This window comes from Leptonychotes weddellii, chromosome 15 (genome assembly GCF_054177405.1).
Source record: "Leptonychotes weddellii isolate Sample4059 chromosome 15, ASM5417740v2, whole genome shotgun sequence".
Classification (NCBI taxonomy): domain Eukaryota; kingdom Metazoa; phylum Chordata; class Mammalia; order Carnivora; family Phocidae; genus Leptonychotes; species Leptonychotes weddellii.
Window position 1 is genome coordinate 25,874,967 of NC_138383.1, and position 15,040 is coordinate 25,890,006.

A 15,040-nucleotide genomic window follows, 5' to 3' on the forward strand; every position below is an offset into this window, starting at 1 on the left:
CACAGCGAACATCAGACCTGTGGCACTGAGTCCCTCCGGATCTCAGTCTCCTTCTGCATCTCTGCAAGGTGCATTGCCTACTCACAGGTACTTACATGAGATAACAAATGCGGTAGAGTAATAATGCTACATAGAACTATTTTTTTCTGCTTCTTTTACCAGATCTTTCCCTGTACAATTCAATCAGGAGACAGCATTTTATTTATTTATTTTTTTTTTTAAGAGTTTATTTATTTGAGAGAGAGAATGAGAGACAGCATGAGAGGGAAGAGGGTCAGAGGGAGAAGCAGACCCCCTGCTGAGCAGGGAGCCCGATGCGGGACTCGATCCCGGGACTCCAGGATCATGACCTGAGCCGAAGGCAGTCGCTTAACCAACTGAGCCACCCAGGTGCCCAGGAGACAACATTTTTAAAAAATCAAAATTTAAATATGTATTTTATTATATTATTCCTAATATAAAGATGATTCTGCTTTGAGGAAAATCTCTGTTGATTAAGTCTTCTACATTCAAATGCTCTTTTGGTGTGAATTTCAGAAAGATAATTTTCTTTTTCTTTTTTTCTTTATTGTGGTCAAATATACATAACATAAAAGTTACCATTTTAACCATTTTTAAGTGTACAGTTCAGTGACATTAAGTACATTCACAGTACTGTGCAATCGTCACCATCATCCATCTCCAGAACTTTTTCATCTTCCCCAACTGAAACTCCATATCCATTAAATAATACCTCTCTTTCTTCCCTCTCTCTAGCCCCTGGCAACCACCACTCTACTTTCTCAAGAGACAGCACTTTATATATATATTTCCACTGCATAAATATTGTTGCTTCTGAAGAAATGAAAAGAGAAAGGAAAGAGCGTTTGCTCAAGACTTGTAGCACTATCACCCTTTCATCTGGACATTCGGGGCTCAGAGATCTTGTGCTTTAGAAGGCCCCTCACTGCTTCATCCAATAGCTCAGGATGAGGAGTCCGTGGGGACATATCATCTGGAGTCGGCCCAAGCCCCCACACCGAATAATGGTCTGATCACCAATCCCTCCCAGTCACACTGAGAATTTGTAAGGGAAGCCCACTACTCAGTGAGAGCACAGTCTGTAATTACTAGAACAATAAAACAGTTTCATGTTTCTACCTTGTGACTTGAGATGCCCCACTTAGACAAGCATCCTGGTTACTTATACATGTTGTATGCTAATCAATTATCTGTCATATACATTGCACCAGGTTTAAGTAGGGAATTTGAGCTCTTCACCTTGTTTTGCAGAGATTTGAGGTGTTGCCTCCTTTCCCCAAGGCCTTTGTCCATGTCTGATTCTTCTGGGAGTTCCTTGGCTTTGTCTACCATCCTCTCTACTCTGGCTTTGAGTTCCTACTCTGTTTCTGGGACCTAGGAATTTTTCTCTTATTATGTATATGTTTGGTCATATAGTTAAATTTTTTTCTTTTTGTTATATTTTTCTCCAGTGTTTCCATGTGTTTGTGGGAGGGCAGCCTTTCCACATTAGTTCAGTTGATCATATTAGTAGAAGTCACTCTTATCTAGTCATTTGCATTTTACAGATGAGGAAATTAAAGCTCATGAAGGATAATTGTATTATCCAACATTTCCAGTCAGTCACTGATACTGCCAGAAATAGAATCTGCTTCTCTTAGACTCCAGAGCCCATCCTCTTCACTACACACACATTTGGGCGGGAGAGGTGGATAAATGGCCCATGCCAAGACTTAGAGGTGGAAATGAGCAAGTTTTGCATAGGAGCCAGCAATCAGTAGAGGAAAAATAAACCAAGTGGTATACTAAAAAATGGTGACTCATAGTAAGGACCCAGAAGGAAGATATTATGAATGGCCAAGATCAGCCTTCAGTTTTTATATGTGCTGTGACAGATAAAAGAACATCTCTAAGGGTTCTTGACTGTAAGAACTGCCACAATGGGTGAGATTAATGGTCCATACTGCCCATCATGAAAAACACATGGAAACACAAGAGTATTGGAGCCATTGCAAAGGAGAGCATGTGGAAAGTTAGAATTAACCTTGAGTAGAGGATGTAGGATAGACCTTTTCACAGGTAGACCTTTTCACATACCTGGGGAGAGTTATGCATCCTTTTAAGTGTATTACTGAAGATAACTAAATTTGATTGCAGTTGTGACTAAACTAATAACTCCAGCAGAAGGTTATCATCTCCGGAATGTTCACCAGTGGCTTAAGTCTACAGCAAGGATTGTTAAACCTGCCTGTGCTGCATTATGCCCATTGTGCAGAGGAGAACACAATTTGAAGAGGTTAAAAATTTTGCTTTGGAGCCCACAGTTAATAAGTTATGACTGAGCCCCAGGCACCTAACTCCAGCTGTTAACCACTGTGTTCTAAACTTAATGATAGCCAAGAAATATTTCTTGAGCACAATTTGCAAGGTTATATGCTAAACACTGTGGGGGAGAGAAATCTTAATCAGACATATTACTGATTCATGGTTGAAGATGTCATAGTTTACTAGGAAAATACTAATCCCCTACAATGCATGGTAGATAGTCGACTCAGGGATGGAGAATTTACCTTTAAGACGACTCCCTGAAGGATGTAGCAGGTGAAGTGGACCTTGGAAAAGGAACGATATGTCCATGCTGAGCCAAGAGGATAAGAACAGAAAGGAAAGAGGCAAGCATTCCAGGTGGCAGGCAGAATAGTAGCAAAAACATAGAGGTGACAGAGAGAGACAAGGCATTTTTTGGAAAAGTTAAACAGCCAATTAATTTGGGCAGAGAGGATACATGTGAAAGTAGAGAGAGAGGTGATGTGGAAAGAATAGAGCGAAGATTTGAATAGTATGAGTAATAATTATTGCTAATGTTTCCTAGGTACTTACTATGTGCCAAGCACTGTCCTCGTGGCTTTAAATTCATTACCTCACTGAAAACTTCCAGTTAACCTGTGAGATTCATATTATCCTTACCACCCCAAGTCCCCATTTTATAGATGGATAAATTGAAGCCTAGGGAAGCAATTTGTCTAAGGTCACATGGAGAGTAGTGATAAAGTTGAGACTCAAACCCAAGGTTGTCTAATGTTAAAACCATGTTGTTATTCATGGAACTTTATGGTCACCTAGCAAACACCACTACTGATGCCAAATGGACTCTGCTTCAGAGCCACAGTTTTTGTTTTTTTTAAAATTGAAGATTTTATTTATTTATTTGACAGAGAGACAGCCAGAGAGGGAACACAAGCAAGGGGAGTGTGAGAGGGAGAAGCAGACTTCCCGCTGAGCAGGGAGCCAGAAGCCTGATGCGGGGCTCGTCCTTGGATCATGACCTGAGCCGAAGGCAGATGCTTAATGACTGAGCCACCCAGGCGCCCCACAGAGCCACAGTTTTGAACAACTGGTGACATTTTCTTTTTCCTCTGATTTATACTGGTGTGATGTATATTGTCATTTCCCTGCAAACTTTCAAAAGATGGTGGGGGAAGAGTTAGCCCTCATTTCATCCCAGTGGAGAAAGAAGAAATAGAAGTTGAGTCAAATTATTCTCTGCTAAAAAGTTCTTCTCCCCTAACTTAATTATATGAAGGTTAGGTCACATTCTGCTGTAAGAGAATGGACTCATTCAACCTTAGACCTACCCTGGGAGAAGGATCAAGGGGATAATTCCCTGAGCCTCTGGATAATATGTCATTTGAAGCCCCTTACAAAAGGGCATACAGTGTTGGCTTTTATGTAGTGTTACTGATTTAGGGTAACCTACAACCTGGTTTGCCAAGAGTGGTATTTGTTTGTGCCTATTCACCTGGTATAATTATTAATAGCTCTATCTTTCACTCTCAAGTTGTAAGAGTTTGGATGATAAATTATATGGCCACTCTACTGAAGGTCAAGCTAGCCAAGGAGGTTGGAACAGTTCCCAGTACCATCACTTTGGGTGAGATTTTCACCTTACAAGGAGTTGCAGCTAAGAGTCCAGACCACTAGGCTTCTCCAGTTCTATTCCTTCATAACCTGGCACACTAAATAATGTCTTAGGGTTGTGGACTCTACCCATTAAGCCAAATGACTGCTGGTGTTCTTGGTTGCTCCAGAGACAATGATGTCAGGTGTTCTTCTTGGCATTTGAGGGGATGAACTCAGGATGATAGAAGAGGAGAGTCTGTACTCATCCATGAAGTCAGAAGTTTTGGGAATGGGAGGATATGGTGTAAGAACTTCAGTCCCAGGGGATCCCATTGAAATCAGTCATGGCTGAGTCATGTGAAAGGAGACACATATTGAGCCCTAGTGTTGGAAGGCTCCTTCATGAGTCATTTATGAAGCCCCCTTTGTCTAGGAAAGAATGTACCTGTACTGGAAGAGTTATTTGTAGTTTTAACATGGCATGCTTTGATTATTGATGATTTGGATGATATTATTTTCTTGTGCAATTTATTCAGAAGATATTTGTTGAGTACCTACAAGAGGCTGGACCACTGGGCTTGGGGCTGAGATTGTGAGAAATAGAAACTGGGGTAAGATAATGTTATTCCTGCTCATAAAACTCATTCTCACCATCCAATCCAATGTGCCACTTAAGCAGAACTTTTTAAACACCCCCAGTACAACTGCATATCATTTGTGGAAACATTCATATATAATAAAAGTACAGAACATGCATGGGAATGATCTACAACTCTTGGATATCAGTTAACCTTAGGGAGGGTGGGAGGGAAGGAAAGGGATGGGCCTCGCTTTAGCTGTGTTAGAAGAATTTTTTTTTCAGAGAGAAAAAGAGAGGGAAGGAGAAAGAGAAAAAGAGAGCCCAAGCCAGTGAGCAGGCTGAAACAAAAATGGCAACATTTCAACATCTAAATCTTAAAATATTATCAGTGATATTACTTTCTGGACTTTCCTAAATGTTTGAAGTATTTTGTAATTAAACACTTTCAAATTTCATAACTGCTTCTGAGGAAGGTGGGTCTATTAAAAACAGATGTACCCTTGGGAATGACAAAAGACTGATCCAACAAGGAGGAGGGAGGAAGAGGGGCCAGTGAAAGGGGATGAGGCTGGGGCTTCATGGGGTCATGAGGTCTATGAAAAATCTCCCAAGCATGGTTTGACTATTTCACTAAAAGGGGAATCTATATGTAATTTGAAGTTGTGTGTATGTGGCTCTAATATAAACCTCTCTATCCACTCATACACATGTCCCTGAAGAACACTTCATTTTTTTAAACTGAGGAGGGTGCCATGTTCTTTTTTTTTTTTTTTTAAACTTTATTTATTTATTTGAGAGAGAGAGAGGCAGAGGGAGAAGCTCCCTCAGCAGGGAGGTATATGGGGCTCGATGTGGGACTCGATTCCAGGACCCTGGGGATTGACCTGAGCAGAAGGCAGACGCTTAACTGAGTGAGCCACCCAGGCACGCCAGGTGCCAGGTTCTTATCTGGGTGACTCTGGTGTAGAAAGAAAAGAAGAGCAGGTACAGGATTGACAACCCACATGAACTCCAGTGGAAGCAGGAGTTGAGAGTCAGGGTTGACTAAAAGGATCCACTTCTTGAGAAGTTCTCAGAAAATTTGAGGAGGATTTTGGAATTTCACAGGGCAGGGCATAAGAGAGAGGAGACTTAAGGCTCTCTTCTCTAAAAATGAGCACGGAGACCTCAGAGGACTCTGGGTAAAATGATTTCTCACACAGACGAGGTGGGAATTAGTATACCCTTCAACCACAGATTTTATAAGTGAGACTCTAGGAGAAAATAAGGTGGGGGTGGGGAGGAAATGTGAGGGAGATAGAAAGATAGAAAGAAGCAAAAATACAATACAATACAATACAAAATACAAGCCTGTGATAGGAACTCCTAGAGAGGCCCATGCGGATCCCTGAGGTCTCACTGAGGGACACCTGAAGGAGAAGCCAGTGCTCATTATCTAAGAACATTCCTGGGTCCTCATGGAACTTGCAGAACAGTAGAGGATGTTCAGTGCGTTCCACACACATCCACGAGTTCTGGGGGCGGTGGCAATGCAGTGTGGCAGTGGCCTCATCCAGCTTTATCCTGCCTTTCGAACTGTGGGCCACCAGGCATCTCACAAGGAGTCCTGCTTGCAAACACACTGGCCGCTTCTGCCAAGTTGCTGACTTACAACCACAAAATGGATGGGGGTCTGTAGTCCTTTTAACCACACAGGCAGCAAGGTAGTAACCTAGAAAAGGCAAAGGTTGGGGAGTGCTATTTTGCCATCTGCTGCAGTCACCGACCAAACTTTAATCCTTTTATTTTCTGGGTCTCTCATGAGCTAGGATCATGTAGCAACTTTTTTCCTAGACAGGAAGGAGTTGATGTGGAGGAGATGGGGTTAGGGCTGAGGCAGGGACTGGGGGAGGGGGAGGCAAGGGCCCAGAAGAGTGCAAAGGAAGAGAAGCAAAACAGGTTTCTTGGAAATGAAACTGCTTCCAATAAAGAACAGCCTGATGTGATAAGAGTGAAGTAATCAAAAACAGACAGCTCACAGTTCCCTGGAAGCAGAGAGTCAAACAGCAACTGGATTTTGACTGTTTCCAGATCATTGTATATGTCCAAGTCCTTCCCCAGCCTTCTTCAAAGGCTCCCCACTGGCCCTATGGCAAAGAGTGCAAAGCCTTTAACAGTGAGCCCTTCTTCCTCCACCTCCCCCAAATGTTGCTCCTATTAGCACTACAGTTCAGGAGTGGAAAGTCTCCTTGCTTGGCCCACCCCACCTTCCAAACCTCCCTCACCACTCCTCTATGCTTCCCATGGCTACTTCCCTAAATCACCCAGCTCAGAGAGAACTGTCCACATGTTTGCCATTCATCCTCTTGCTGTGTGGAGGGCTTGTCTGATTCTGAGAGGCAGAAGGTAAGTGGAATCTCCGATTTCACACAGCTCACTGCGAGAGGGCTTCATCTGATAGCCTTGTTCAAAGGAGTCAGTGGTGGGATTTGATGTTGGATCAAACAGCTTATTCCTCCCACTCCCTCCTCACCCTTTGTTTTGGCTGATCTCCTTCTAAGCAAGATCCCCGGGAGCTTTCCAAAGCTTGTACCAAAACACAGTCTGACTTCTTGCATCATCAAAAGACTGCAGTTTCTGAAACCTGGCAGGAGCACTCTGTTTTTTTGGCAGCTGGAAAAGGGAAGGAGCAGATCTCTAAGAAGAAAGTGGGACCTTGATTCCAAGCTTTGAGATCAATGGACCTGGAGGAGTTAACCCAGAGTTTTCCTTTACGCCTGTGAGCAGCAGCAGGGGCAACCCCAGAGTGCAGATAGCTGTGCAAAGGCGAGGATGATTATTTGACACTTCAACTAAAGCCTAGTTGGGGAAATGAAGAAAATAAGTCAGTTATGCAACTGTCCAGCATGTTAGCCAGAGACTGAATCTGGGCACTGGTCCCTCCATGGGCTTCCCTCTCTTGATCCAAATGGGCTATGGGTTTCCTAGTCTGGGAAGCAACTTAGTGGAACATGATCTCTCCTTTACTTTTAATTGTCGTGGAGCCCAGCACAACAACATCGAGTTCAGATTGTGTCCAGGGGCCCTACGATGAGCTGAGTCCTGGGATGGCTGTTTGCGAGAATTGAAGCATGATTTGTGGTCTAACAGGAGAGGAAGGACACATTTTGTGATTTACAAATAGTTTAACTTAAACTTACACAGTGTACAGAGGACTGCCAATTAATAGTGAAAGCATGGTACAAAGTAGTCAATCTCACACTTAGAAAAATTTTATGAAAGATTCTTATCCATTGAAATTTAAGCTCTATTAGGTCAGGGATTTTGATCTGTGTTATTTCCTATCGTATCCCTAATGCCAAGAATACTCTCTAAGGATACTAAACATATTAGATGCTCAGTATGTTCAATGAATACATCTATTCCAGCACCAAATCTTCTTTTATATTAAGGACCTGTTAGAAATCTTAACTAAATTTTTTTATAAGTTTAACTGGTACCCTAAAGATAAGAGACTAAACTTAATTTAAATTTTGCTCGGTGATTCTTCTGTTGTATTTGTGTTGTTTTCCTGTATCCTCTTTTAAGGGTAAATTGTGGTTTCAAGGTTTTTTTTTTTTTAATTCTTTGAGCATCTACCTATAAACTCTTGAGTTCTGATTTGCTGCTTTGAATCTGTGACCTGAAACAGCCTATTTAGTAGAACAAGAGTACAGGCCTTGCGAATCTGGGTTTGGTTTTTCCTCCTAACACTCTATATGAGTCACTGGACAAGCTGATTAACCGCTGTGGGGTTCAGCGTCCTAATCTTGAAACTAGGAATAAAAATACTTTGCTAGTTATTGTGAGAACTTAAAAAATAACTCATGTTTAAGTCAGATGCCAAGGAACTGACAAGCTATGAAAACAAAATATAATGATTTTATATAAATATTTCTCCATGTCCCACCCAGTATTCAGCATCTCTTAGCCAATCCCCTGCTATGTCTTTGAGCTCTCAAAGTCTTTTCTTCTGCTCCTACCTTGCTTGCCATGTGTGCTGCTCTCAAAATGGTACCTCAACACTGCTGTAGCCATTTAGGTGAGCTCCAGCATGTACACGAGGGAGCTGTTTCCAGATGATCCTGCATACCAGTGGCTGGAGCACTGCTTGGTTCTATGTGAAAGGAAGAAGGAAGGCCTTCTCCCCAGCTGGGCAGCACCTGGGGTGCAGAGCAGCCCTATGTGTGTTCAGAGTCTCACAAAGGTCTTCCTGAAGGACTCAGAGAGCTTCCGTGCATCCCTGCTTGCCTAAAGGCCTGCTGTGTGTCATAAAAGAACTGCTCTATCAGTTTCTGGCCTTTATCCCCCTAACGCTGGCCATGTACTCCCAGCCAGTGGGGCTGTGTGGGAATAGGTACCATTCTTTCTGTTTTTTTTTTTTTTTTAAAGATTTTTATTTATTTATTTATTTATTTGACAGAGAGAGAGAGAGAGCGCAAGTAGACAGAACGGCAGGCAGAGGAAGAGGGAGAAGCTGGCTCCTCGCTGAGCAGGGAGCCCGATGCGGGGCTCGATCCCAGGACCCTGGGATCATGACCTGAGCCGAAGGCAGACGCTTAACCGACTGAGCCACCCAGGTGCCCCATTCTTTCTGTTTTTGTTTTTTAATATTTTATTTATTTATTAATTTGAGAGAGAGAGAGTGTGCATGTGCATGAGCAGGAGAGGAGCAGAGGGAGAGGGAGAGAGAATCCTGAACAGACTCCCTGCTGAGCATGGAGCCTGACTGGGTGCTGGATCCCACAACCCTGAGATCATGACCTGAGCAGAAACCAAGAGTTGGGTGCTCAATCAACTGAGCAATTGATCTTGTGTTCAAGAAGAGATTATGTGAAATCCATCCATTCAGCTAATACTCATTGAGCTCTTACTATGAGCCAGGAACTCTACTCTGCTGGGAGAACACTGGCATATCAAACTTCATTGTTCTTTCCGTAATAGAGACTTCATTCTGGTGGAGGTGAGATATGTGTGTACGGCTCGGGGTTGGGGTTGGGGAGACAGACAAAAAGAGAATTAAACAAGAAGAAATACCAGCTTATGATAACAGCCATGTAGAGAATTAAAGTCAAGAGATCTCATGGGGAGAAACTGCATGTACTTTAGATCAGGTGGTTAGGGAATATCTTTCTAAAGGGCATGATATTTAAGGGGAAACCTGAATGATGAGAGGAGCCAGACAGCTCAAAGGCCTAAATTGGGAATAAGCATGAACGTTGGAAGGTCTGTGTGCCTAGAGTCAAGTTGAGGAGGGGGCTGGGTTTGCAGTGGAAATAGTTACAGATAAAGTCAGAAGATACCAATGTCAGGTCTTATAGGGCTGTGCAAGCCGGTGGGAGAAGTTTGGATTTTATTCTAATTGCCATTGGAGGGATTTTAGAAGAAGATTAACATGCCGTGATTTACTTTTTGGATGGATCACTATGGCTGCTGTGTGGAGAATGGACTATAGGGGGCAAGAGTGGCTTTGGGTAGTGGTGGGAAACTGTGAAAAGTGGTGGATTTGGTCTATCAGGAGAGCAGAACTGGCACTGTTAACTGGTAAATACTCTGGGGAGGGAGAAGTGAGAGAAGGAGGAGTATCAGGGATAATTCCTAAATTTTTAATTTGATTCATTGGATGCATGGTGGTACCATTCACAAAAGTGGGAAATGCTGGAGGAAGAGCAGATGTGGTGGTAGGGGGCAGGCACTGAGAGCTCTGCTTTAGACATGTAGATGTGAAAAGCCTATGTGCCATCCAAGTGGATTCTCAGGTCTGGATTTTTGAGGAGAGGAAGGGCTGGATATGTACATTTGGGAGAAATAGGCATATATATGATGTTCACAGCTATGGGGAGATGTGTGGATAGGGAAGAGAAGGGGGTCTGACTGGGTAACTTGTGATCTTCATTCATATTCTTCTTCAATGTTTCCTTCCTCATGGATGCCTTCCCAGTCTGGATTAGGTGAGTCCCTGTTGTAACTACTCACAGCCATCACATACTTCTCCTTACTAGCACTCAAACAGTTGAAATCTAGGTGGGTGATAATGTGATGATTGTGTCACCCAGCTATAGCCCCCTGAGGGTAGAGACTGTGCCTGCTTTTGTTGATCATATTAAGAAAGATAACCCAAACCTTAGAAATAAGGCATAAAGGATGGCCACATACTTTCAGGTACACATAGAGAATTGTGTCGTAAGCATGTCCATGGGACCCTGCTTATCATTTGACTTACTATTTACTATTAATTGGGGCCCAGACTTTGTAAAGTTAGGACTAAACTTGGAGAAAACTGATAATTGCATAAATGGTTTTGTCCAATAGAGAGGACTACAAAGGTTATGGCTTTATTATACCATAGCAGTTACGTGGTTTTGTATGCAATTTAGCAGTCTTCAGCACTTTTTCCTTTTTTTTTATTGTGGTAAAATATACATAACATAAAATTTACCATCTTTAAGTGTACAGTTCAGTGGTATTAAATACATTCATAATGAAGTGCGGTCATCACCACCATCCATCTTGAGAACATTTCTTATAAAACTGGAATTCTGTACCCATTAAACAATAACTCCCCATTTCCCCTTCCCCACCCCCTTTCAAAACACCATCTTATTTTCTGTCTCTAAGAATTTGATTACTCTAGCTACCTCATATAAGTGGAATCATGCAATATTTGTCCTTTTTGTGACTGGATTTGTTTTACTTAGCATAATATCCTCAAGGTTCATCTGTGTTGTAGCACATGTCAGATTTCTTTCTTTTTAAGGCCGAATAATATTCCATTGCATGTGTATACCACATTTAGCTTATACTTTCATCTCTTGATAGACACTGGGTTGCTTCCATGTCTTAGCTATTGTAAATAATAATGCTATGAGCATTGGTATACAAATATTTCTTCCAGACTGCTTTCAAGTCTTTTGGTTATATAACCAGAAGTGGAATTATTGGAATATAGATATAGATAGATAGATATACATTTCTTTAAATTCTTCTAGCAGTGTTTTGTAGTTTTCATTGTACAAGTCTTTCACCACCTTGGCTAAATTAATTCCTAAGTATTTTATTCTTTTTGATGCTATCATAAATGGAACTTCAGGTAGTTTGTTAGTGTGTGGAAATGCAACTGATTTTTGTTTGTTGACTTTGTATCCTGCTACTTTGCTGAACTCATTTATCAGTTCTTTTTTTTAAAAAAGATTTTATTTATTTATTTGAGAGAGAGAGAGAGTGAGAGAGAGAGCGCACATGCACAGAGGGACAGGGAGAAGCAGACTCCCTGCTGAGCAGAGAGCCCAAAGCGAGGCTCAATCCCAGGATCCTGAGATCATGACCTGAGCTGAAGGCAGACGCTTAACCAACTAAGCCATCCAGGCATCCCTCATTTATCAGTTCTAATAGCTTTTTTTTGTGTGTGTAGAATCTATAGGGCTTTTTACACATAAGATCATATTATCTGGAAACAGATCATCTTATTTTTTCCTTTCCAGTCTGGATGTGTTTTATTTCTTTTTCTTGCCTAATTGCTCCAGCTAGTAGTATTCAAGAGTTTGTCAAATAAAAGTAGTGAGAATGGGCATCCTTGCCTTGTTCTTGAACTCTTTCCTCTAGGAAAAACTTTCAGGCTTTCACTACTTAACATGATGTTTGCAGTGTGTTTTTCATATATAGCTTTTATTATGTTAAGGTGGTTTTCTTCTATTACTACTTCTTTTCAGTGTTTTTATGATGAGAGTGTTGAATTGTGGCAAATGTTTTTTCTGCATCAATGAGATGATCATGTGGTTTTTCTTCCTTCATTTAGTTAATGTATTTTATATTGATTGATTTTTGAATGTTGAACCATTCTTGCTTTCCAGGAATAAATTCCACTTGGTCATGGTGTATCATCCTTTCATTATACTGCTGAGTTGGTTTGTTAGTATTTTGTTGAGGATTTTTGTATCAATGTTCATAAGGGTTATTGGTCTGTAATTTTCCTTTACTGTAGTGTCTTTTTTTAAGTATTTATTTATTTATTTATTTTAGAGAGAGAGAGAGTGCTTGCATGAGCAGGGGGAGGGAGATGAGGAAAGCAGACTCCCCACTGAGCAAGGAGCCTGACATGGGGCTCAATCCCAGGACCATGAGATCATGATCTGAGCTGAAACCAAGAGTCAGATGCTTAACCAGCTGAGCCACCCAGGCACCCCTCCTGTAGTGTCTTTAGGTATCAGGGTAATTCTGGAATCAGAGAATGAGTTAGAAAATATTCTCTGCAGTTCTTTGGAAAAGTTTGAGAAAGGCTAGTATTAGTTCTTTAAATGTTTGGCAGAATTTACTAGTTATCAGTCCTGGGCTTTTCTTTGTTGGGAGATTTTTGATTACTGATTCAATCTTACTAATTATAGAGCTATTCATATTTTCTATTTCTTCATGATTTAGTTTTTTTTTTTTTTTTAAATTTTATTTATTTATTTGACAGAGAGAGACTGCGAGAGAGGGAACACAAGCAGGGGGAGTGGGGGAGGGAGAAGCAGGCCTCCCGCTGAGCAGGGAGCCCGATGCGGGGCTCGATCCCAGGACCCTGGGATCATGACCTGAGCCGAAGGCAGACGCTTAACGACTGAGCCACCCAGGCGCCCCTCTTCATGATTTAGTTTTGGTAGGTTTTATGTTTCTAGGAATTTGTCCCTTTTATTTAGGTTATCCCATTTGCTGGTGTATAACTGTTCATGGTACTCTTTTAATCCTTTTTATTACTATGGAATCAGGAATAACATCCCCACTTTTATTTCTGACTTTAGTCATTTGAATCTTCTTTTTTCTTAGTTCATCCAGCTAAAGGTTTGTCAATTTTATTGATCTTTTAAAGAACCAACTTATGGTTTTGTTGATTTTCTCTATTTAGCCCATGATACGGAATAAACACTGTACACTTTACTAAGTTGTTAACCTAAGCATAAATAGATATGTATAGTATACATATAAAAGGAGTATATGGTGTTGTTTCAGTATTGATTTGTACTTCCTCATTAAGAAATTGGTGAAACTCTTACTCAGTTGTAGGTCAGAAAAATGCCTTTGACTTGGTCTACTCTAGGTTCTTTCTCTCTCTGGTCTTATTCAAGTTTTGAATAGCCCACTGATCTTGTTCTTCATCTTAATTTTTTGATCTGTATGTTACTATTTCCTCCTTTCAGTGACTTTATATAAAATGCAGAAGATTCTCAATCTATCTGTGTACAATTGCTAAAAATACAGATTTTGTTTGTCAACAGTATTTCTGTAGTTTTAGCTACTAGTTGGATGCCAAAATCTGGAATTCTAGAGGAAGATCTAACCTTCAAAATAGTCAGCAAAATGCCAGCTGCAGCTGTTTTTGTTTTGTTTTGTTTTGTTTTACAGTTTAAAAACGTCAGCTCCTGTCTTCTTTTTATGTTCATCTGCCTCTACTTGTCACCCACAAATTACTTCAGAAACAATGTCTCTCTTCTTCTGTTTCCTTTCTGTTGAATATGCTCCCTCCCTATCTTGCTTTTCTCTGTTCCGTGCTTTAGAAAGTAGGGGTTGTTGGGTACCTCCATGGCATTTGTTGAGAGACAGTGGCATTCAGGATGGGTCTGTCTTGAAAATCTTTCTCTCATGGTGTAGAGACTTACTGCAAACATATTAAGCATTTCTGCAGGTGATAAACGGTCCAGGACTTGCTGCTTAATCATCTATGTCCGTATGAGATGCCCTTGGACATTCTAATTCTTTTGATGGTGTGGAAGCCATCATCTCAATATCCTTGGCTGTTTCCCAGTTCAGTGACCTCTGTGCAACTGAAGCATTATGTCATATGGTTCTGGGTGATATGGCATAAGGGCATGGAAAGGGAATAGTTGCCTAGAGAAGATGGGTGTATAAACTGGGTTTTAAATGAAGATGGTATTCAGGAGGCATGCTGGTGAAGAAGGAGGAGGCCTTTTAGAGAATTACAGTTATTTAGTCAGAGAAACCAGGATAACCTATCTTCATTCTATTAATTGATTTGTTCAACAAATATTTATTGACCATTTACTATGTGTTCAGCATCTGTTCAAAGTAATAAGGAAAAAGATGAGTAAGACACTATTCTAGGCAAATTCATAGAGACAGTAGGTTAGAGATTATCAGGGATGGGGAGCAGGGGGAAATGGGAGGTTATTGCTTAATGGTTACAGAGTTTTTGTTTGGGGTGATGAAAGTTTTGGAAATACATAGTGGTGATGGTTGCACAACCTTGTGAGTGTAATTAATGCTACTGAATTGTACACTTAAAATGGATAAAATGGTAAATTTTATTTATATATATTTAACCACAGTTTAAAAAAATTAATAATGTATTATGCTCAAGCCATTGAATTGTATACTTAATTAGGTGAATTGTGTAGTATGTGAATTATATCTCAATAAAGTTGTTAAAAAATAAGGCACTATTTTTGCTTCATAGGCATTCACTGTCTAATGGAAAAAATCTCTCTATGAACAAATTATTACAAAAGGACAAATATATCATGAGGAAGGACACTATATCCTACTTAAAGG

The 15,040-nt window shown here is 40.8% G+C and overlaps 1 long non-coding RNA gene across 1 annotated transcript in view; it reads left to right on the forward strand.

Moving 5' to 3' along the window:
* Positions 1–4,726: 4,726 nt before the first annotated feature.
* The window catches only part of LOC145717362 (uncharacterized), a 29,919-nt gene continuing 19,605 nt past the window's right edge, over positions 4,727–15,040 (forward strand). The window contains exon 1 of the long non-coding RNA XR_014140533.1: positions 4,727–6,865. This is a non-coding gene — a long non-coding RNA (uncharacterized LOC145717362). The remainder of the gene's footprint in view (positions 6,866–15,040) is intronic.